Raw genomic sequence first — 26728 nt, 5'->3', positions numbered from 1 at the left:
CCCAGGGCTAAGCTAGACCTAACATGCGTTGTCCTCTAAAATATTGATCCAAACCAGGTTTAATGGACTGTTTCAGTGTGGTACCACTTTACTACGTGATCCAAACCAGAAAAAAACAGGACCTGTGCAACAAGTATGTGAAAAACGCGAAAGTATGAGCCTAATGAGGGCAAATCCCAGACCTATCCCAGACCTAACTTGCGTTATCCTCTAAAATATTGATCGAAACCAGGTTTAATCGACTGTTTCAGTGTGGTACCACATTGCTACGTGATCCAAACCAGTAAAAACCCAGGATCCGTTCAACAAGTATGTGAAGAATGCGAAAGTATGAGTCTGATGAGTGAAAAACCCCGGCCTAACCTAGACCTAACATGCGTTATCCTCAAAAATATTGATCGAAAACTGGTTTAATCGACTGTTTCAGTGTGGTACCACATTACTATGTGATCCAAACCAGAAAATAACCCAGGATCTGTTCAACGAGTATGTGAAGTGTGCGAAAGTATGAGTCTGATGAGGGCAAATCCCTGACCTATCCCAGACCTAACATGCGTTATCCTCTAAAATATTTATCAATACCAGGTTTAATTGATTGTTTCAGTGTGGTCCCACATTACTACGTGATCCAAACCAGAAAAAACCCAGGATCCGTTCAAAAAGTATGTGAAGAATGCGAAAGTATGAGTCTGATGAGTGAAAATCCCAGGCCTAACCTAGACCTAACATGCGTTATCCTCAATAATATTGATCGAAACCAGGTTTAATAGAGTGTTTCAGTGTTGTACTGCATTACTATGTGATGCAATCCAGAAAAAGCCCAGGAACTAGCCATCTAGTATGAGAAATATGCGAAAGAATGAGCCTGATGAGAGCAAATCCCAGACCTAACCTAGACCTAACATGAATTATTCTCTAAAATATTCATCAAAACCAGGTTTAATTGACTGTTTCAGTGTGATACCACATTACTACGTGATCCAAACCAGAAAGAACCCAGGATCAGGTCAACAAGTATGTGAAAAACGCGAAAGTATGAGCCTGATGAGGGCGAATCCCAGACCTATCCCAGACCTAACTTGCGTTATCCTCTAAAATATTGATCGAAACCAGGTTTAATCGACTGTTTCAGTGTGGTACCACATTGCTACGTGATCCAAACCAGTAAAAACCCAGGATCCGTTCAACAAGTATGTGAAGAATGCGAAAGTATGAGTCTGATGAGTGAAAAACCCCGGCCTAACCTAGACCTAACATGCGTTATCCTCAAAAATATTGATCGAAAACTGGTTTAATCGACTGTTTCAGTGTGGTACCACATTACTATGTGATCCAAACCAGAAAAAACCCAGGATCCGTTCTACAAGTATGTGAAGAATACGAAAGTATGAGTCTGATGAGGGCAAATCCCAGACCTATCCCAGACCAAACTTGCGTTATCCTCTAAAATATTGATCGAAACCAGGTTTAATCGACTGTCTCAGTGTGGTACCACATTGCTACGTGATCCAAACCAGAAAAAACCCAGGATCCGTTCTACAAGTATGTGAAGAATACGAAAGCATGTGTCTGATGAGTGAAAATCCCAGGCCTAACCTAGACCTAACATGCGTTATCCTCAAAATTATTGATCGAAACCTGGTTTAATCGACTGTTTCAGCGTGGTACCACATTACTACGTGATACAATCCAGAAACAGCCCAGGATCTAGTCATGAAGTATGAGAAATATGCGAAAGTATGAGCCTGATGAGGGCAAATCCTAGACCTAACCCAAACCTAACATGCGTTATCCTCTAAAATATTTATCAATACCAGGTTTAATTGATTGTTTCAGTGTGGTCCCACATTACTACGTGATCCAAACCAGAAAAAACCCAGGATCCGTTCAAAAAGTATGTGAAGAATGCGAAAGTATGAGTCTGATGAGTGAAAATCCCAGGCCTAACCTAGACCTAACATGCGTTATCCTCAATAATATTGATCGAAACCAGGTTTAATAGAGTGTTTCAGTGTTGTACTGCATTACTATGTGATGCAATCCAGAAAAAGCCCAGGAACTAGCCATCTAGTATGAGAAATATGCGAAAGAATGAGCCTGATGAGAGCAAATCCCAGACCTAACCTAGACCTAACATGAATTATTCTCTAAAATATTCATCAAAACCAGGTTTAATTGACTGTTTCAGTGTGATACCACATTACTACGTGATCCAAACCAGAAAAAACCCAGGATCTGCTCAACAAGTATGTGAAAGACGCGAAAGTATGAGCCTGATGAGGGCAAAGCCCAGACCTATCCCAGACCAAACTTGCGTTAGCCTCTAAAATATTGATCGAAACCAGGTTTAATTGATTGTTACGGTGTGGTCCCACATTACTACGTGAACCAAACCAGAAAAAACCCAGGATCCGTTCAACAAGTATGTGAAGAAGGCGAAAGTATGAGTCTGATGCGTGAAAATCCCAGGCCTAACCTAGACCTAACATGCGTTATCCTCAAAAATATTGATCCAAACCAGGTTTAATGGACTGTTTCAGTGTGGTACCACTTTACTACGTGATCCAAAGCAGAAAAAACACTCGATCAGGTCAACATGTATGTTAGAACTGCGAAATTATGACCCTGATGAGGGCAAATCCCAGACCTATCCCAGACCTAACTTGCGTTGTCCCCTAAGATATTGATGCAAACCAGGTTTAATTGACTGTTTCAGTGTTGTACTTCATTACTACGTGATGCAATCCAGAAAAAGCCCAGGATCTAGCCATCAAGTATGAGAAATATGCGAAAGAATGAGCCTGATGGGAGCAAATCCCAGACCTATCCCAGACTTAACTTGCGTTATCCTCTAAAATATTGATCGAAACCGGGTTTAATCGACTGTTTCAGTGTGGTATCACATTACTACGTGATCCAAACCAGAAAGAACCCAGGATCAGGTCAACAAGTATGTGAAAAACGCGAAAGTATGAGCCTGATGAGGGCGAATCCCAGACCTATCCCAGACCTAACTTGCGTTATCCTCTAAAATATTGATCGAAACCAGGTTTAATTGACTGTTTCAGCGTGGTACCACATTACTACGTGATACAATCCAGAAACAGCCAAGGATCTAGCCATGAAGTATGAGAAATATGCGAATGTATGAGCCTGATGAGGACAAATCCTAGACCTAACCCAAACCTAACATGCGTTATCCTCTAAAATATTTATCAAGACCAGGTTTAATTGAATGTTTCAGTGTGGTACCACATTACTACGTGAACCAAACCATAAAAAACCCTGTATCTGTTCAACAAGTATGTGAAGAATGCTAAAGTATGAGTCTGATGAGTGAAATTTCCAGGGCTAACCTAGACCTAACATGCGTTGTCCTCTAAAATATTGATCCAAACCAGGTTTAATGGACTGTTTCAGTGTGGTACCACTTTACTACGTAATCCAAACCAGAAAAAAACAGGACCTGTGCAACAAGTATGTGAAAAACGCGAAAGTATGAGTCTGATGAGTGAAAAACCCCGGCCTAACCTAGACCTAACATGCGTTATCCTCAAAAATATTGATCGAAAACTGGTTTAATCGACTGTTTCAGTGTGGTACCACATTACTATGTGATCCAAACCAGAAAAAACCCAGGATCCGTTCAAAAAGTATGTGAAGAATGCGAAAGTATGAGTCTGATGAGTGAAAATCCCAGGCCTAACCTAGACCTAACATGCGTTATCCTCAATAATATTGATCGAAACCAGGTTTAATAGAGTGTTTCAGTGTTGTACTGCATTACTATGTGATGCAATCCAGAAAAAGCCCAGGAACTAGCCATCTAGTATGAGAAATATGAGAAAGAATGAGCCTGATGAGAGCAAATCCCAGACCTAACCTAGACCTAACATGCGTTATCCTCTAAAATATTTATCATGACCAGGTTTAATTGATTGTTTCAGTGTGGTCCCACATTACTACGTGATCCAAACCAGAAAAACCCAGGATCTGTCCAACAAGTATGTGAAAAACGCGAAAGTATGAGCCTGATGAGAGCAAATCCCAGACCTATCCCAGACCTAACTTGCGTTGTCCTCTAAGATATTGATGGAAACCAGGTTTAATTGACTGTTTCAGTGTTGTACTTCATTACTACGTGATGCAATCCAGAAAAAGCCCAGGATCTAGCCCTCAAGTGTGAGAGATATGCGAAAGAATGAGCCTGATGAGAGCAAATCCCAGACCTAACCTAGACCTAACATGAATTATTCTCTAAAATATTTATCATGACCAGGTTTAATTGATTGTTTCAGTGTGGTCCCACATTACTACGTGATCCAAACCAGAAAAAACCCAGGATCTGTTCAACAAGTATGTGAAAAACGCGAAAGTATGAGCCTGATGAGGGCAAATCACAGACCTATCCCAGACCAAACTTGCGTTATCCTCTAAAATATTGATCGAAACCAGGTTTAATCGACTGTTTCGGTGTGGTACCACATTGCTACGTGATCCAAACCAGAAAAAACCCAGGATCAGTTCAACAAGTATGTGAAAAACGCGAAAGTATGAGCCTGATGAGGGCGAATCCCAGACCTATCCCAGACCTAGCTTGCGTTATCCTCTAAAATATTGATCGAAACCAGTTTTAATTGACTGTTTCAGCGTGGTACCACATTACTACGTGATACAATCCAGAAACAGCCCAGGATCTAGTCATGAAGTATGAGAAATATGCGAAAGTATGAGCCTGATGAGGGCAAATCCTAGACCTAACCCAAACCTAACATGCGTTATCCTCTAAAATATTGATCCAAACCAGGTTTAGTGGACTGCTTCACTGTGGTACCACTTCACTACGCGATCCAAAGCAGAAATAACCCTCGATCAGGCCAACATGTATGTTAAAACTGCGAAAGTATGACCCTGATGAGGGCAAACCCCAGGCCTAACCTAGACCTGACATGCGTTGTCCTCTAAAATATTGATGTAAACCAGGTATAATTTACAGTTTCAGTGTTGTACGTCATTACTACGTGATGCAATCCAGAAAAAGCCCAGGATCTAGCCATCAAGTATGAGAAATATGCGAAAGAATGAGCCTGATGAGAGCAAATCCCAGACCTAACCTAGACCTAACATGAAATATTCTCCAAAACATTGATCGAAACCAGGTGTAATTGACTGCTTCAGTGTGGTCCCACATTACTATGTGATCCAAACCAGAAAAAACCCAGGATCCGTTCAACAAGTATGTGAAGAATGCGAAAGTATGTGTCTGATGAGTGAAAATCCCAGGCCTAACCTAGACCTAACATGCGTTATCCTCAAAAATATTGATCGAAACCTGGTTTAATCGACTATTTCAGTGTGGTACCACAGTACTACGTGACCCAAACCAGAAAAACCCCAGGATCTGTTCAACAAGTATGTGAAAAACGCGAAAGTATGAGTCTGACGAGGGCAAATCCTAGACCTAACCCAGACCTATCATGCGTTATCCTCTAAAATATTTATCATGACCAGGTTTAATTGATTGTTTCAGTGTGGTCCCACATTACTACGTGATCCAAACCAGAAAAATCCCAGGATCCGTTCAAAAAGTATATGAAGAATGCGAGCGTATGAGTCTGATGAGTGAAAATCCCCGGCCTAACCTAGAACTAACATGCGTTATCCTCAAAAATATTGATCGAAACCAGGTTTAATCGACTGTTTCAGTGTGGTACCACACTACTACGTGATGCAATCCAGAAAAAGCCCAGGATCTAGCCATCAAGTATGAGAAATATGCGAAAGAATGAGCCTGATGAGAGCAAATCCCAGACCTAACCTAGACCTAACATGAAATATTCTCCAAAACATTGATCGAAACCAGGTGTAATTGACTGCTTCAGTGTGGTCCCACATTACTACGTGATCCAAACCAGAAAAAACCCAGGATCTGTTCAACAAGTATGTGAAAAACGCGAAAGTATGAGCCTGATGAGGGCAAATCCCTGACCTATCCCAGACCTAACATGCGTTATCCTCTAAAATATTTATCAATACCAGGTTTAATTGATTGTTTCAGTGTGATCCCACATTACTACGTGATCCAAACCAGAAAAAACCCAGGATCCGTTCAGAAAGTATGTGAAGAATGCGAAAGTATGAGTCTGATGAGTGAAAATCCCAGACCTAACCTAGACCTAACATGCGTTATCCTCTAAAATATTTATCATGACCAGGTTTAATTGATTGTTTCAGTGTGGTCCCACATTACTACGTGATCCAATCCAGAAATAGCCCAGGATCCAGCCATAAAGTATGAGAAATATGCGAAAGTATGAGCCTGATGGGGGCAAATCCTAGACCTAACCCAGACCTAACATGCGTCATCCTCTAAAATATTTATCAAGACCATGTTTAATTGAATGTTTCAGTGTGGTACCACATTACTACGTGATCCAAACCAGTTAAAACCCAGGATCCGTTCAACAAGTATGTGAGGAATGCGAAAGTATGAGTCTGATGTGTGAAAAACCCCGGCCTAACCTAGACCTAACATGCGTTATCCTCGAAACCTGGTTTATTCGACTGTTTCAGTGTGGTACCACATTACTATGTGATCCAAACCAGAAAATAACCCAGGATCTGTTCAACGAGTATGTGAAGTGTGCGAAAGTATGAGTCTGATGAGGGCAAATCCCAGACCTATCCCAGACCTAACATGCGTTATCCTCTAAAATAATTATCAATACCAGGTTTAATTGATTGTTTCAGTGTAGTTCCACATTACTACGTGATCCAAACCAGAAAAAAACCCAGGATCCGTTCAACAAGTATGTGAAGAATGCGAAAGTATGAGTCTGATGAGTGAAAATCCCAGACCTAACCTAGACCTAACATACGTTATCCTCTAAAATATTGATCCAAATCAGGTTTGATGGACTGTTTCCGTGTGGTGCCACACTACTACGTGATTCAAACCAGAAAAAACCCAGGATCTGTTCAACAAGTATGTGAAAAAGGCGAAAGTATGAGCCTGATGAGGGCAAATCCCAGACCTATCCCAGACCTAACATGCGTTATCCTCTAAAATAATTATCAATACCAGGTTTAATTGACAATTTCAGTGTGGTACCACATTACTACGTGATCCAATCCAGAAATAGCCCAGGATCCAGCCACAAAGTATGAGAAATATGCGAAAGTATGAGCCTGATGGGGGCAAATCCTAGACCTAACCCAGACCTAACATGCGTCATCCTCTAAAATATTTATCAAGACCATGTTTAATTGATTGTTTCAGTGTGGTTCCACATTACTACGTGATCCAAACCAGAAAAAAACCCAGGATCCGTTCAACAAGTATGTGAAGAATGCGAAAGTATGAGTCTGATGAGTGAAAATCCCAGACCTAACCTAGACCTAACATACGTTATCCTCTAAAATATTGATCCAAATCAGGTTTGATGGACTGTTTCCGTGTGGTGCCACACTACTACGTGATTCAAACCAGAAAAAACCCAGGATCTGTTCAACAAGTATGTGAAAAAGGCGAAAGTATGAGCCTGATGAGGGCAAATCCCAGACATATCACAGACCTAACTTGCGTTGTCCTCTAAGATATTGATGGAAACCAGGTTTAATTGACTGTTTCATTGTTGCACTTCATTACTACGTGAAGCAATCCAGAAATAGCCCAGGATCTAGCCATCAAGTATGAGAAATATGCGAAAGAATGAGCCTGATCAGAGCAAATCCCAGACCTAACCTAGAACTAACATGAATTATTCTCTGAAATATTGGTCGAATCCAGGTTTAATTGACTGTTTCAGTGTGGTCCCACATTACTACGTGATCCAAACCAGAAAAAACCCAGGATCCGTTCAACAAGTATGTGAAGAATACGAAAGCATGTGTCTGATGAGTGAAAATCCCAGGCCTAACCTAGACCTAACATGCGTTATCCTCAAAAATATTGATCGAAACCAGGTTTGATGGACTGTTTCCGTGTGGTGCCACACTGCTACGTGATCCAAACCAGAAAAAACCCAGGATCTGTTCAACAAGCATGTGAGGAACGCGAAAGTATGAGTCTGATGAGTGAAAATCCCAGGCCTAACCTAGACCTAACATGCGTTATCCTCAAAATTATTGATCGAAACCTGGTTTAATCGACTGTTTCAGTGTGGTACCACATTACTACGTGACCCAAACCAGAAAAAACCCAGGATCTGTTCAACAAGTATGTGAAAAACGCGAAAGTATGAGCCTGATGAGGGCAAATCCCAGACCTATCCCAGACCAAACTTGCGTTATCCTCTAAAATATTGATCGAAACCAGGTTTAATCGACTGTCTCAGTGTGGTACCACATTGCTACGTGATCCAAACCAGAAAAAACCCAGGATCCGTTCTACAAGTATGTGAAGAATACGAAAGCATGTGTCTGATGAGTGAAAATCCCAGGCCTAACCTAGACCTAACATGCGTTATCCTCAAAATTATTGATCGAAACCTGGTTTAATCGACTGTTTCAGCGTGGTACCACATTACTACGTGATACAATCCAGAAACAGCCCAGGATCTAGTCATGAAGTATGAGAAATATGCGAAAGTATGAGCCTGATGAGGGCAAATCCTAGACCTAACCCAAACCTAACATGCGTTATCCTCTAAAATATTGATCCAAACCAGGTTTAATGGACTGCTTCAGTGTGGTACCACTTCACTACGCGATCCAAAGCAGAAATAACCCTCGATCAGGCCAACATGTATGTTAAAACTGCGAAAGTATGACCCTGATGAGGGCAAACCCCAGGCCTAACCTAGACCTGACATGCGTTGTCCTCTAAAATATTGATGTAAACCAGGTATAATTTACAGTTTCAGTGTTGTACGTCATTGCTACGTGATGCAATCCAGAAAAAGCCCAGGATCTAGCCATCAAGTATGAGAAATATGCGAAAGAATGAGCCTGATGAGAGCAAATCCCAGACCTAACCTAGACCTAACATGAAATATTCTCCAAAACATTGATCGAAACCAGGTGTAATTGACTGCTTCAGTGTGGTCCCACATTACTACGTGATCCAAACCAGAAAAAACCCAGGATCCGTTCAACAAGTATGTGAAGAATGCGAAAGTATGTGTCTGATGAGTGAAAATCCCAGGCCTAACCTAGACCTAACATGCGTTATCCTCAAAAATATTGATCGAAACCTGGTTTAATCGACTATTTCAGTGTGGTACCACAGTACTACGTGACCCAAACCAGAAAAACCCCAGGATCTGTTCAACAAGTATGTGAAAAACGCGAAAGTATGAGTCTGACGAGGGCAAATCCTAGACCTAACCCAGACCTATCATGCGTTATCCTCTAAAATATTTATCATGACCAGGTTTAATTGATTGTTTCAGTGTGGTCCCACATTACTACGTGATCCAAACCAGAAAAATCCCAGGATCCGTTCAAAAAGTATGTGAAGAATGCGAACGTATGAGTCTGATGAGGGCAAATCCCAGACCTATCCCAGACCTAACATGCGTTATCCTCTAAAATATTTATCAATACCAGGTTTAATTGATTGTTTCAGTGTGATCCCACATTACTACGTGATCCAAACCAGAAAAAACCCAGGATCCGTTCAGAAAGTATGTGAAGAATGCGAAAGTATGAGTCTGATGAGTGAAAATCCCAGACCTAACCTAGACCTAACATGCGTTATCCTCTAAAATATTTGTCATGACCAGGTTTAATTGATTGTTTCAGTGTGGTCCCACATTACTACGTGATCCAAACCAGAAAAAACCCAGGATCTGTTCAACAAGTATGTGAAAAACGCGAAAGTATGAGCCTGATGAGAGCAAATCCCAGACCTCTCCCAGCCCTAACTTGCGTTGTCCTCTAAGATATTGATGGAAACCAGGTTTAATTGACTGTTTCAGTGTTGTACTTCATTACTACGTGATGCAATCCAGAAAAAGCCCAGGATCTAGCCATGAAGTATGAGAAATATGCGAAAGAATGAGCCTGATGAGAGCAAATCCCAGACCTAACCTAGACCTAACATGAAATATTCTCCAAAACATTGATCGAAACCAGGTGTAATTGACTGCTTCAGTGTGGTCCCACATTACTACGTGATCCAAACCAGAAAAAACCCAGGATCCGTTCAACAAGTATGTGAAGAATGCGAAAGTATGAGTCTGATGAGTGAAAATCCCCGGCCTAACCTAGACCTAACATGCGTTATCCTCAAAACTATTGATCGAAACCAGGTTTAATCGACTGTTTCAGTGTGGTACCACACTACTACGTGACCCAAACCGGAAAAAACCCAGGATCTGTTCAACAAGTATGTGAAAAACGCGAAAGTGTGAGCCTGATGAGGGCAAATCCCAGACCTATCCCTGACCTAACTTGCGTTGTCCTCTATGATATTGATGGAAACCAGGTTTAATTGACTGTTTCAGTGTTGTACTTCATTACTACGTGATGCAATCCAGAAAAAGCCCAGGATCTAGCCATCAAGTATGAGATATATGCGAAAGTATGAGCCTGATGTGGGCGAATCCCAGACCTATCCCAGACCTAACATGCGTTATCCTCTAAAATAGATATCATGACCAGGTTTAATTGATTGTTTCAGTGTGGTCCCACATTACTACGTGATCCAAACCAGAAAAAACCCAGGATCCGATCAACAAGTATGTGAAGAATGCGAAAGTATGAGTCTGATGAGTGAAAATCCCAGGGCTAACCCAGACCTAACATGCGTTATCCTCTAAAATATTGATCCAAACCAGGTTTAATGGACTGTTTCAGTGTGGTACCACTTCACTACGTGATCCAAAGCAGAAAAAACCCTCGCTCAGGTCAACATGTATGTAAAAACTGCGGAAGTATGACCCTGATGAGGGCAAATCCCAGGCCTAACCTAGACCTAACATGCGTTGTCCTCTAAAATATTGATGGAAACCAGGTTTAATTGACTGTTTCAGTGTTGTACTTCATTACTATGTGATGCAATCCAGAAAAAGCCCAGGATCTAGCCATCAAGTATGAGAAATATGCGAAAGAATGAGCCTGATGAGAGCAAATCCCAGACCTAACCTAGACCTAACTTGAAATATTCTCCAAAACATTGATCGAAACCAGGTGTAATTGACTGCTTCAGTGTGGTCCCACATTACTACGTGATCCAAACCAGAAAAAACCCAGGATCCGTTCAACAAGTATGTGAAGAATGCGAAAGTATGAGTCTGATGAGTGAAAATCCCCGGCCTAACCTAGACCTAACATGCGTTATCCTCAAGACTATTGATCGAAACCAGGTTTAATCGACTGTTTCAGTGTGGTACCACGCTACTACGTGACCCAAACCGGAAAAAACCCAGGATCTGTTCAACAAGTATGTGAAAAACGCGAAAGTGTGAGCCTGATGAGGGCAAATCCCAGACCTATCCCTGACCTAACTTGCGTTGTCCTCTATGATATTGATGGAAACCAGGTTTAATTGACTGTTTCAGTGTTGTACTTCATTACTACGTGATGCAATCCAGAAAAAGCCCAGGATCTAGCCATCAAGTATGAGATATATGCGAAAGTATGAGCCTGATGTGGGCGAATCCCAGACCTATCCCAGACCTAACATGCGTTATCCTCTAAAATAGATATCATGACCAGGTTTAATTGATTGTTTCAGTGTGGTCCCACATTACTACGTGATCCAAACCAGAAAAAACCCAGGATCCGATCAACAAGTATGTGAAGAATGCGAAAGTATGAGTCTGATGAGTGAAAATCCCAGGGCTAACCCAGACCTAACATGCGTTATCCTCTAAAATATTGATCCAAACCAGGTTTAATGGACTGTTTCAGTGTGGTACCACTTCACTACGTGATCCAAAGCAGAAAAAACCCTCGCTCAGGTCAACATGTATGTAAAAACTGCGGAAGTATGACCCTGATGAGGGCAAATCCGAGGCCTAACCTAGACCTAACATGCGTTGTCCTCTAAAATATTGATGGAAACCAGGTTTAATTGACTGTTTCAGTGTTGTACTTCATTACTACGTGATGCAATCCAGAAAAAGCCCAGGATCTAGCCATCAAGTATGAGAAATATGCGAAAGAATGAGCCTGATGAGAGCAAATCCCAGACCTAACCTAGACATAACACGAATTATTCTCTAAAATATTGATCAAAACCAGGTTTAATTGACAATTTCAGTGTGGTACCACATTACTACGTGATCCAATCCAGAAATAGCCCAGGATCCAGCCATAAAGTATGAGATATATGCGAAAGTATGAGCCTGATGGTGGCAAATCCTAGACCTAACCCACACCTAACATGCGTCATCCTCTAAAATATTTATCAAGACCAGGTTTAATTGAATGTTTCAGTGTGGTACCACATTTCTACGTGATCCAGACCAGTTAAAACCCAGGATCCGTTCAACAAGTATGTGAGGAATGCGAAAGTATGAGTCTGATGTGTGAAAAACCCCGGCCTAACCTAGACCTAACATGCGTTATCCTCGAAACCTGGTTTATTCGACTGTTTCAGTGTGGTACCACATTACTATGTGATCCAAACCAGAAAATAACCCAGGATCTGTTCAACGAGTATGCGAAGTGTGCGAAAGTATGAGTCTGATGAGGGCAAATCCCAGACCTATCCCAGACCTAACATGCGTTATCCTCTAAAATAATTATCAATACCAGGTTTAATTGATTGTTTCAGTGTGGTCCCACATTACTACGTCATCCAAACCAGAAAAAACCCAGGATCCGTTCAAAAAGTATGTGAAGAATGCGAAAGTATGAGTCTGATGAGAGCAAATCCCAGACCTAACCTAGACCTAACATGAATTATTCTCTAAAATACTTATCATGACCAGGTTTAATTGATTGTTTCAGGAGGTACCACATTACTACGTGACCCAATCCAGAAATAGCCCAGGATCCAGCCATGAAGTATGAGAAATATGCGAAAGTATGAGCCTGATGGAGGCAAATCCTAGACCTAACCCAGACCTAACATGCGTCATCCTCTAAAATATTTATCAAGACCAGGTTTAATTGAATGTTTCAGCGTGGTACCACATTACTACGTGATCCAAACCAGTAAAAACCCAGGATCCGTTCAAAAAGTATCTGAAGAATGCGAAAGTATGAGTCTGATGAGTGAAAATCCCAGACCTAACCTAGACCTAACATGCGTTATCCTCTAAAATATTGATCCAAACCAGGTTTAATGGACTGTTTCAGTGTGGTACCACACTACTACGTGATCCAAACCAGAAAAAAACCAGGATCTGTTCAGCAAGTATGTGAAAAACGCGAAAGTATGAGCCTGATGAGGGCAAATCCCAGACCTATCACAGACCTAACTTGCGTTGTCCTCTAAGATATTGATGGAAACCAGGTTTAATTGACTGTTTCAGTGTTGTACTTCATTACTACGTGATGCAATCCAGAAACAGCCCAGGATCTAGCCATGAAGTATGAGAAATATGCGAATGTATGAGCCTGATGAGGGCGAATCCCAGACCTATCCCAGACCTAACTTGCGTTATTCTCTAAAATATTGATCCAAACCAGGTTTAGTGGACTGTTTCAGTGTGGTACCACACTACTACGTGACCCAAACCGGAAAAAACCCAGGATCTGTTCAACAAGTATGTGAAAAACGCGAAAGTATGAGCCTGATGAGGGCAAATCCCAGACCTATCCAAGACCTAACTTGCGTTGTCCTCTAAGATATTGATGGAAACCAGGTTTAATCGACTGTTTCAGTGTTGTACTTCATTACTACGTGATGCAATCCAGAAAAAGCCCAGGATCTAGCCATCAAGTATGAGAAATATGCGAAAGAATGAGCCTGATGAGAGCAAATCCCAGACCTAACCTAGACCTAACATGAATTATTCTCTAAAATATTGATGGAAACCAGGTTTAATTGACTGTTTCAGTGTTGCACTTCGTTACTACGTGATCCAAACCAGTAAAAACCCAGGATCCGTTCAACAACTATGTGAAGAATGCGAAAGTATGAGTGTGATGAGTGAAAAACCCCGGCCTAACCTAGACCTAACATGCGTTATCCTCAAAAATATTGATCGAAATCTGGTTTAATCGTCTGTTTCAGTGTGGTACCACATTACTATGTGATCCAAACCAGAAAATAACCCAGGATCTGTTCAACGAGTATGTGAAGTGTGCGAAAGTATGAGTCTGATGAGGGCAAATCCCAGAACTATCCCAGAGCTAACATGCGTTATCCTCTAAAATATTTATCAAGACCAGGTTTAATTGAATGTTTCAGTGTGGTACCACATTACTACGTGATCCTAACCCGTAAAAACCCAGGATCCGTCCAACAAGTATGTGAAGAATGCGAAAGTATGAGCCTGATGAGGGCGAAACCCAGACCTAACCCAGACCTAACTTGCGTTATCCACTAAAATATTGATCGAAATAAGGTATAATTGATTGTTTCAGCGTGGTACCACATTACTACGTGATACAATCCAGAAACAGCCCAGGGTCTAGCCATGAAGTATGAGAAATATGCGAAAGTATGAGCCTGATGAGGGCAAATCCAAGACCTAACCCAAACCTACCATGCGTTATCCTCTAAAATATTTATCAAGACCAGGTTTAATTGAATGTTTCAGTGTGGTACCACATTACTACGTGAACCAAACCAGAAAAAACCCTGTATCTGTTCAACAAGTATGTGAAGAATGCTAAAGTATGAGTCTGATGAGTGAAAATCCCAGGGCTAACCTAGACCTAACATGCGTTATCCTCTAAAATATTGATCCAAGCCAGGTTTAATGGACTGTTTCAGTGTGGTACCACTTTACTGCGTGATCCAAAGCAGAAAAAACCCTCGATCAGGTCAACATATATGTTAAAACTGCGAAAGTATGTCCCTGATGTGGGCAAATCCCAGGCCTAACCTAGACCTAACATGCGTTGTCCTCTAAAATATTGATGGAAACCAGGTTTAATTGACTGTTTCAGTGTTGCACTTCATTACTACGTCATCCAAACTAGTAAAAACCCAGGATCCGTTCAACAGGTATGTGAAGAATGCGAAAGTATGAGTCTGATGAGGTCAAATCCCAGACCTATCCCAGACCTAACTTGCGTTATCCTCTAAAATATTGTTCGAAACCAGGTTTAATCGACTGTTTCAGTGTGGTACCACATTACTACGTGAACCAAACCAGAAAAGACCCAGGATCCGCTCAACAAGTATGTGAAGAATGCGAAAGTATGAGTCTGATGAGTGAAAATCCCAGACCTAACCTAGACCTAACATGCGTTATCCTCTAAAATATTGATCCAAACCAGGTTTAATGGACTGTTTCAGTGTGGTACCACACTACTACGTGATCCAAACCAGAAAAAACCCAGGATCTGTTCAAGAAGTATGTGAAGAATGCGATAGTATGAGTCTGATGAGTGAAAATCCCAGACCTAACCTAGACCTAACATGCGTTATCCTCTAAAATATTGATCCAAACCAGGTTTAATGGACTGTTTCAGTGTGGTACCACACTACTACGTGATCCAAACCAGACAAAACCCAGGATCTGTTCAACAAGTATGTGAAAAATGCGAAAGTATGATCCTGACGAGGGCAAATCCTAGACCTAACCCAGACCTAACATGCGTTATCCTCAAAAATATTGATCGAAACCAGGTTTAATGGACTGTTTCAGTGTGGTACCACATTACTACGTGATCCAAACTAGAAAAAACCCAGGATCTGTTCAACGAGTATGTGAAGTGTGCGAAAGTATGAGTCTGATGAGGTCAAATCCCAGGCCTAACCTAGACCTAACATGCGTTATCTTCTAAAATATCGATCGAAACCTGGTTTAATGGACTGTTTCCGTGTGGTACCACATTACTACGTGATCCAAACCAGAAAAAGCCCAGGATCTAGCCATGAAGTATGAAAAATATGGGAAAGTATGAGCCTGATGAGGGCAAATCCTAGACCTATCCCAGACCTAACATGCGTTATCCTCTAAAATATTCATCGAAACCAGGTTTAATGGACTCTTTCAGTGTGGTACCACATTACTACGTGATCCAAACCAGAAAAAACCGAGGATCTGTTCAACAAGTATGTGAAAAACGCGAAAGTATGAGCCTGATGAGGGCGAATCCCAGACTTATCCCAGACCTAACTTGCGTTATCCTCTAAAATATTGATCGAAACCAGGTTTAATCGACTGTTTCAGTGTGGTACCACATTACTACGTGATTCAAACCAGAAAAAAACCCAGGATCTTGTCAACGAGTATGAGAAGTGTGCGAAAGTATGAGTCTGATGAGGGCAAATCCCAGACCTGTCCCATACCTAACTTGCGTTATCCTCTAAAATATTGATCGAAACCTGGTTTAATTGACTGTTTCGGTGCGGTACCACACTACTACGTGATCCAAACCAGAAAAAAACCCAGGAGCTGTTCAACAAGTACGTAAAGAATGCGAAATTATGTGTCTGATGAGGGCAAATCTCAGGCCTATCCTAGACCTAACATGCGTTATCTTCTAAAATATCGATCGAAACCAGGTTTAATGGACTGTTTCCGTGTGGTACCACATTACTACGTGATCCAAACCAGAAAAAGCCCAGAATCTGCCCATCGAGTATGAGAAATATGCGAAAGTACGAGCCTGATGAGAGCAAATCCCAGAAATAACCTGGACCTAACATGAATTATTCTCTAAAATATTGATCGAAACCAGGTTTAATGGACTGTCTCAGTGTGGTCCCACATTACTAGGTGATCCAAGCCAGAAAAACCCCAGGATCTGTTCAACTCGAATGTGAAAAATGCGACAGTATGAGCCTGATGAGGGCAAATCCACAGACCTAACCTAGACCTAACATGCGTTATCCTCTAAAATATTGATCGAAACCAGGGTTAATCGACTGTATCAGTGTGGTACTACATTACTACGTGATCCAATCTAGAAAAAGCCCAGGATCTAGCCATCAAGTATGAAAAATATGCGAAAGTATGAGCCTGATGAGGGCAAATTCTAGACCTATCCCAGACCTAACATGCGTTATCATCTAAAATATTGATCGAAACCAGGTTTAATGGACTGTTTCAGTGTGGTACCACATTACTACGTGATCCAAACCAGAAAAAAACCCAGGATCTTGTCAAGGAGTATGTGAAGTGTGCGAAAGTATGAGTCTGATGAGGGCAAATCCCAGGCCTAACCTAGACCTAGCAAGCGTTATCGTCTAAAATATTTATCAAGACCAGGTTTAATTGAATGTTTCAGTGTGGTACCACATTACTACGTGATCCAAACCAGAAAAAACCCAAGATCCGTTCAACGAGTATGTGAAGAATGCGAAAGTATGAGTCTGGTGAGTGAAAATCCCTGGCCTAACCTAGACCTAACATGCGTTATCCTCAAAGATATCGATCGAAACCAGGTTTAATCGACTGTTTCAGTGTGGTGCCACATTACTACGTGATCCAAACGTGAAAAAAACCCAGTATCTGTTCAACAAGTATTTGAAGTATGCGAAAGTATGAGTCTGATGAGGGCTAATCCCAGGTCTCACCTAGACATAACATGCGTTATCCTCTAAAATATTGATCGAAACCAGGTTGAGTGGACTGTTTCAGTGTGGTACCACACTACTGCGTGATCCAAACCAGAAAGAACACAGGATCCGTTCAACAAGTATGAGAGGAATGCGAAAGTATGAGTCTGATGAGAGAAAATCCCAGACCTATCCCAGACCTAACATGCGTTATCCTCTAAAATAGTGATCGAAACCAGAGTTAATGGACTGTTTCAGTGTGGTTCTACATTACTACGTGATCCAATCTAGAAAAAGCCCAGGATCTAGCCATCAAGTATGAAAAATATGCGAAAGTATGAGCCTGATGAGGGCAAATTCTAGACCTATCCCAGACCTAACATGCGTTATCATCTAAAATATTGATCGAAACCAGGTTTAATGGACTGCTTCAGTGTGGTACCACATTACTACGTGATCCAAACTAGAAAAAACCCAGGATCTGTTCAACAAGTATGTGAAAAACGCGAAAGTATGACCCTGATGAGGGCAAATCCCAGGCCTAACCTAGACCTAACATGCGCTATCCTCTAAAATATTGATCGAAACCAGGTTTAATGGACTGTTTCAGTGTGGTACCACATCACTACGTGATCCAAACCAGAAAGAACACAGGATCCGTTCAACAAGTATGAGAGGAATGCGAAAGTATGAGTCTGATGAGAGAAAATCCCAGACCTATCCCAGACCTAACATGCGTTATCCTCTAAAATAGTGATCGAAACCAGAGTTAATTGACTGTTTCAGTGTGGTTCTACATTACTACGTGATCCAATCCAGAAAAAGCTCAGGATCTAGCCACCAAGTATGAGAAATATGCGAAAGAATGAGCCTGATGAGAGCAAATCCCAGACCTAACCTAGACCTAACATGTGTTATCCTCAAAAATATTGATCGAAACCAGGTTTACTGGACTGTTTCAGTGTGGTACCACATTACTACGTGATACAATCCAGAAATAGCCCAGGATCTAGCCATGAAGTATGAGAAATATGCGAAAGTATGAGCCTGATGAGGGCAAATTCTAGACCTAACCCAGACCTAACATGCGTTATCCTCTAAAATATTGGTCGAAACCAGCTTTAATTGACTGTTTTAGTGTGGTGCCACATTACTGCGAGACCCAATCCAGAAATAGCCCAGGATCTAGCCATGAAGTATGAGAAATATGCGAAAGTACAAGCCTGATGAGAGCAAATCCCAGACCTAACCTAGACCTAACATGAATTCTTCTCTAAAATATTGATCGAAACCAGGTTTAATGGACTGTCTCAGTGTGGTAATACATGACTAGGTGAACCAAACCAGAAAAAACCCAGGATCAGTTCAACAAGTATGTGAAGAATGCGAAAGTATGAGTCTGATGAGTGAAAATCCCAGGGCTAACCTAGACCTAACATGCGTTATCCTCTAAAATATTGACCCAAACCAGGTTTAATGGACTGCTTCAGTGTGGTACCACTTTACTACGTGATCCAAAGCAGAAAAAACCCTCGATCAGGTCAACATGTATGTTGAAACTGCGAAAGTATGACCCTGATAAGGGCAAAACCCAGGCCTAACCTAGACGTAACATGCGCTGTCCTCTAAACTATTGATCGAAACCAGGTTTAGTGGACTGTTTCAGTGTGGTACCACATTAGTGCGCGATCCAATCCAGAAAAAACCCAGGATCTGTTCAACATGTATGTGAAAAATGCGAAAGTATGTCCCGGTGAGGGCAAATCCCAGACCTATCCCAGACCTAAGTTGCGTTGTCCTCTAAAATATTGATGGAAACCAGGTTTAATTAACTATTTCAGTGTGGTACTACATTACTACGTGATGCAATCCAGAAAATGCCCAGGATCAAGCCATCAAGTATGAGAAATATGCGAAAGAATGAGCCTGATGAGAGCAAATGCCAGACCAAATCTAGACCTAACATGAATTATTCTATAAAATATTGATCGAAACCAGGTTTAACGGACTGTTTCAGTGTGGTACCACATTACTACCTGACCCAAACCAGAAAAAACCCTGGATCAGTTCAACAAGTATGTGAAAAACGCGAAAGTATGAGCCTGATGAGGGCGAATCCCAGACCTATCCCAGACCTAACTTGCGTTATCCTCAAAAATATTGATCGAAACCAGGTTTAATTGACTGTTTCTGCGTGGTACCACATTACTACGTGATACAATCCAGAAATAGCCCAGGATGTAGCCATGATGTATGAGAAGGATGCGAAAGTATGAGCATGATGTGGGGAAATTCTAGACCTGACCCAGACCTAACATGCGTTATCCTCTAAAATATTTTTCAAGACCAGGTTTTATTGAATGTTTCAGTGTGGTACCACATTACTACGTGAACCAAACCAGAAAAAGCCCAGGATCTAGCCATCAAGTATGAGAAATATGCGAAAGAATGAGCCTGATGAGAGCAAATCCCAGACGTAACCCAGACCTAACATGAATTATTCTCTAAAATATTAATCGAAACCAGGTTTAATTGACTGTTTCAGTGTGGTACCACATTACTACGTGATCCAATCCAGAAATAGCCCAGGATCCAGCCATGAAGTATGAGAAATATGCGAAAGAATGAGCCTGATGAGGGCAAATCCTAGACATAACCCAGACCTAACATGCGTTATTCTCTAAAATATTTAACAAGACCAGGTTTAATTGAATGTTTCAGTGTGTTACCACATTACTACGTGTTCCAAACCAGAAAAAACCCAGGATCCGTTCAACAAGTATGTGAAGAATGCGAAAGTATGAGTCTGATCAGTGAAAATCTCAGGCCTTACCTAGACCTAACATGCGTTGTCCTCTAAAATATTGATGGAAACCAGGTTTCATTAACTGTTTCAGTGTGGTACTACATTACTACGTGATGCAATCCAGAAAAAGCCCAGGATCTATTCAACATGTATGAGAAATATGCGACAGAATGAGCCTGATAAGAGCAAATCCCCGTCCTAATCTAGACCTAACATGAATTATTCTCTGAAATATTGATCGAAACCAGGTTTAATTGACTGTTTCTGTATGGTCCCACATTACTACGTGATCCAAACCAGAAAAAACCCAGGATCCGTTCAACAAGTATGTGAAGAGTGCGAAAGTATGAGTCTGATGAGGTCAAATCCCAGACCTATCCCAGACCTAACTTGCGTTATCCTCTAAAATATTCATCGAAACCAGGTTTAATCGACTGTTTCAGTGTGGTACCACATTACTACGTGAACCAAACCAGAAAAAACCCAGTATCCGCTCAACAAGTATGTGAAGAATGCGAAAGTATGAGTCTGATGAGAGAAAATCCCAGACCTAACCTAGACCTAACATGCGTTATCCTCTAAAATATTGATCCAAACCAGGTTTAATGGACTGTTTCAGTGTGGTACCACACTACTACGTGATCCAAACCAGAAAAAACCCAGGATCTGTTCAACAGGTATGTGAAAAACGCGAAAGTATGAGCCTGATGAGGGCAAATCCCAGACCTATCCCAGACCTAACTTGCGTTGTCCTCTAAGATATTGATGGAAACCAGGTTTAATTGACTGTTTCAGTGTTGTACTTCATTACTACGTGATGCAATCCAGAAAAAGCCCTGGATCTAGCCATCAAGTATGAGAAATATGCGAAAGAACGAGGCTGATGAGAGCAAATCCCAGACCTAACCTAGACCTAACATGAATTATTCTCTAAAATATTGATCGAAACCAGGTTTAATTGACTGTTTCAGCGTGGTACCACATTACTACGTGATACAATCCAGAAACAGCCCAGGATCTAGCCATGAAGTATGAGAGATATGCGAAAGTATGAGCCTGCTGAGGGCAAATCCTAAACCTAACCCAAACCTAACATGCGTTATCCTCTAAAATATTTATCAAGACCAGGTTTAATTGATTGTTTCAGTGTGGTACCACACTACTTCGTGAGCCAAACCAGAAAAAACCCAGGATCTGTTCAACAAGTATGTGAAAAACGCGAAACTGTGAGCCTGATGAGGGCAAATCTTAGACCTAACCTTGACCTAACATGCGTTATCCTCTAAAATATTGAGCGAAACCAGGTTTAATGGACTGTTTCAGTGTGGTAGCACACTACTACGGGATCCATACCAGAAAAAACGCAGGATCTGTTCAACAAATATGTGAAGAATGCGAAAGTATGAGTCTGATGATGTCAAATCCCAGACCAATCCCAGACTTAACTTGCGTTATCCTCTAAAATATTGATCGAAACCAGGTTTAATCGACTGTTTCAGTGTGGTACCACATTACTACGTGATCCAAACCAGAAAAAACCCAGGATCAGTTCAACAAGTATGAGAGGAATGCGAAAGTATGAGTCTGATGAGTGAAAATCCCAGGGCTAACCGAGACCTAACATGCGTTATCCTCCAAAATATTGATCCAAACCAGGTTTAATGGACTGTTTCAGTGTGGTACCACACTACTACGTGATACAAACCAGAAAAAACCCAGGATCTGTTCACCAAGTATGTGAAAAACGCGAAAGTATGAGCCTGATGAGGGCGAATCCCAGACCTATGCCAGACCTAACTTGCGTTATCCTCTAAAATATTGATCGAAACCAGGTTTAATTGACTGTTTCAGCGTGGTACCACATTACTACATGATGCAATCCAGAAAAAGCCCAGGATCCAGCCATCAAGTATGAGAAATATGCGAAACAACGAGCTTGATGAGAGCAAATCCCAGACCTAACCTAGACCTAACATGAATTATTCTCTAAAATATTGATCGAAACCAGGTTTAATTGACTGTTTCAGCGTGGTACCACATTACTACGTGATACAATCCAGAAACAGCCCAGTATCTAGCCATGAAGTATGAGAAATATGCGAAAGTATGAGCCTGCTGAGGGCAAATCCTAAACCTAACCCAAACCTAACATACGTTATCCTCTAAAATATTTATCAACACCAGGTTTAGTTGATTGTTTCAGTGTGGTCCCACATTACAACGTGATCCAAACCAGAAAAAACCCGGGATCCGTTCAACAAGTATGTGAACAATGCGAAAGTATGAGTCTGATGAGTGAAAATCCCTGGCCTAACCTAGACCTAACATGCGTTATCCTCAAAAATATTGATCGAAACCTGGTTTAATCGACTGTTTCGGTGTGGTACCACATTACTACGTATTCCAAACCAGAAAAAACCCAAGATCCGTTCAACGAGTATGAGAGGAATGCGAAAGTATGAGTCTGATGAGTGAAAATCCCAGGGCTAACCTAGACCTAACATGCGTTATCCTCTAAAATAGTGATCGAAACCAGAGTTAATTTACTGTTTCAGTGTGGTTCTACATTACTAAGTGATCCAATCCAGAAAAAGCTCAGGATCTAGCCATCAAGTATGAGAAATATGCGAAAGAATGAGCCTGATGAGAGCAAATCCCAGACCTAACCTAGACCAAACATGTGTTATCCTCAAAAATATTGATCGAAACCAGGTTTAATGGACTGTTTCAGTGTGGTACCACATTACTACGCGATCCAATCCAGAAAGAGCCCAGGATCTAGCCATGAAGTATTAGAAATATGCGAAAGTATGAGCCTGATGAGGGCAAATCCCAGGCCTAACCTACACATAACATGCGTTATCCTCTAAAATATTGATGGAAACCAGGTTTAGTTGACTGTATCAGTGTGGTACTACATTACTACGTCATGCAATCCAGAAATAGCCCAGGATCTAGCCATGAAGTATGAGAAATATGCGAAAGTATGAGCCTGATGAGGGCAAATCCTAGACCTAACCCAGACCTAACATGCGTTATCCTCAAAGATATTGATCGAAACCAGGTTTAATGGACTGTTTCAGTGTGGTACCACATTACTACGTGATCCGAACCAGAAAATAACCCGGGATCTGTTCAACCAGTATGTGAAGTGTGCGAAAGTGTGAGTCTGATGAGGGCAATTCCCAGACCTATCCCAGACCTAACCTGCGTTATCCCCTAAAATATTGATCGAAACCAGGTTTAATCGACTGTTTCAGTGTGGTGCCACATTACTACGTGATCCAAACGAGAAAAAAACCCAGGATCTGTTCAACAAGTATGTGAAAAACGCGAAAGTATGACCCTGATGTGGGCAAATCCCAGGCCTAACCTAGACCTAACATGCGCTATCCTCTAAAATATTGATCGAAACCAGGTTTAATGGACTGTTTCAGTGTGGTACCACATCACTACGTGATCCAAACCAGAAAGAACACAGGATCCGTTCAACAAGTATGAGAGGAATGCGAAAGTATGAGTCTGATGAGAGAAAATCCCAGACCTATCCCAGACCTAACATGCGTTATCCTCTAAAATAGTGATCGAAACCAGAGTTAATTGACTGTTTCAGTGTGGTTCTACATTACTACGTGATCCAATCCAGAAAAAGCTCAGGATCTAGCCACCAAGTATGAGAAATATGCGAAAGAATGAGCCTGATGAGAGCAAATCCCAGACCTAACCTAGACCTAACATGTGTTATCCTCAAAAATATTGATCGAAACCAGGTTTACTGGACTGTTTCACTGTGGTACAACATTAATACGTGATCCAATCCAGAAAGAGCCCAGGATCTAGCCATGAAGTATTAGAAATATGCGAAAGTATGAGCCTGTTGAGGGCAAATTCTAGACCTAACCCAGACCTAACATGCGTTATCCTCTAAAATATTGGTCGAAACCAGCTTTAATTGACTGTTTTAGTGTGGTGCCACATTACTACGAGACCCAATCCATAAATAGCCCAGGATCTAGCCATGAAGTATGAGAAATATGCGAAAGTACAAGCCTGATGAGAGCAAATCCCAGACCTAACCTAGACCTAACATGAATTATTCTCTAAAATATTGATCGAAACCAGGTTTAATTGACTGTTTCAGCGTGGTACCACATTACTACGTGATACAATCCAGAAACAGCCCAGGATCTAGCCATGAAGTATGAGAGATATGCGAAAGTATGAGCCTGCTGAGGGCAAATCCTAAACCTAACCCAAACCTAACATACGTTATCCTCTAAAATATTTATCAACACCAGGTTTAGTTGATTGTTTCAGTGTGGTCCCACATTACAACGTGATCCAAACGAGAAAAAACCCGGGATCCGTTCAACAAGTATGTGAACAATGCGAAAGTATGAGTCTGATGAGTGAAAATCCCTGGCCTAACCTAGACCTAACATGCGTTATCCTCAAAAATATTCATCGAAACCTGGTTTAATCGACTGTTTCGGTGTGGTACCACATTACTATATGATCCAAACCTGAAAATAACCCAGGATCTGTTCAACGAGTATGTGAAGTGTGCGAAAGTATGAGTCTGATGAGGGCAAATCCCAGACCAATCCCAGACTTAACTTGCGTTATCCTCTAAAATATTGATCGAAACCAGGTTTAATCGACTGTTTCAGTGTGGTACCACATTACTACGTGATCCAAACCAGAAAAAACCCAGGATCAGTTCAACAAGTATGAGAGGAATGCGAAAGTATGAGTCTGATGAGTGAAAATCCCAGGGCTAACCTAGACCTAACATGCGTTATCCTCTAAAATATTGATCCCAACCAGGTTTAATGGACTGTTTCAGTGTGGTACCACACTACTTCGTGATACAAACCAGAAAAAACCCAGGATCTGTTCAAGAAGTATGTGAAAAACGCGAAAGTATGAGCCTGATCAGGGGGAATCCCAGACCAATGCCAGACCTAACTTGCGTTATCCTCTGAAATATTGATCGAAACCAGGTTTAATTGACTGTTTCAGCGTGGTACCACATTACTGCGTGATGCAATCCAGAAAAAGCCCAGGATCTAGCCATCAAGTATGAGAAATATGCGAAAGAACGAGCCTGATGAGAGCAAATCCCAGACCTAACCTAGACCTAACATGAATTATTCTCTAAAATATTGATCGAAACCGGGTTTAATTGACTGTTTCAGCGTGGTACCACATTACTACGTGATACAATCCAGAAACAGCCCAGGATCTAGCCATGAAGTATGAGAGATATGCGAAAGTATGAGCCTGCTGAGTGCAAATCCTAAACCTTACCCAAACCTAACATGCGTTATCCTCTAAAATATTTATCAAGACCAGGTTTAATTGATTGTTTCAGTGTGGTACCTCACTACTACGTGATCCAAACCAGAAAAAACCCAGGATCTGATCAACAAGTATGTGAAAAAAGGCGAAAGTATGAGCCTGATGAGGGCAAATCCCAGATCTATCCCAGACCTAACTTGCGTTATCCTCTAAAATATTGATCGAAACCAGGTTTAATTGACTGTTTCAGCGTGGTATCACATTACTACGTGATACAGTCCAGAAAAAACCCAGGATCCGTTCAACAAGTACGTGAAGAATGCGAAAGTATGAGTCTGATGAGGGCAAATCCTAGACCTAACCCTGACCTAACATGCATTATCCTCAAAAATATTGATCGAAACCTGGTTTAATCGACTGTTTCAGTGTGGTACCACATTACTACCTGATCCAAACCAGAAAAAACCCAGGATCAGTTCAACAAGTATGTGAAAAACGCGAAAGTATGAGCCTGATGAGGGCAAATCCTAGACCTAACCCAGACCTAACATGCGTTATCCTCTAAAATATTTATCAAGACCAGGTTTAATTGGTTGTTTCAGTGTGGTCCCACATTACTACGTGATCCAAACCAGAAAAAACCCAGGATCAGTTCAACAAGTATGTGAAAAACGCGAAAGTATGAGCCTGATGAGGGCAAATCCTAGACCTAACCCAGACCTAACATGCGTTATCCTCTAAAATATTTATCAAGACCAGGTTTAATTGGTTGTTTCAGTGTGGTCCCACATTACTACGTGATCCAAACCAGAAAATAACCCAGGATCTGTTCAACGAGTATGTGAAGGGTGCGAAAGTATGAGTCTGACGAGGTCAAATCCTAGACCTATCCCAGACCTAACTTGCGTTATCCTCTAAAATATTGATCGAAACCAGGTTTAATCGACTGTTTCAGTGTGGTACCACATTACTACCTGATCCAAACCAGAAAAAACCCAGGATCAGTTCAACAAGTATGTGAAAAACGCGAAAGTATGAGCCTGATG

This window comes from Colletes latitarsis, unplaced genomic scaffold (genome assembly GCF_051014445.1).
Source record: "Colletes latitarsis isolate SP2378_abdomen unplaced genomic scaffold, iyColLati1 scaffold0006, whole genome shotgun sequence".
Taxonomy (NCBI): domain Eukaryota; kingdom Metazoa; phylum Arthropoda; class Insecta; order Hymenoptera; family Colletidae; genus Colletes; species Colletes latitarsis.
The sequence above is the reverse complement of the archived record's forward strand: the minus strand, read 5'-3'. Positions refer to the sequence as shown.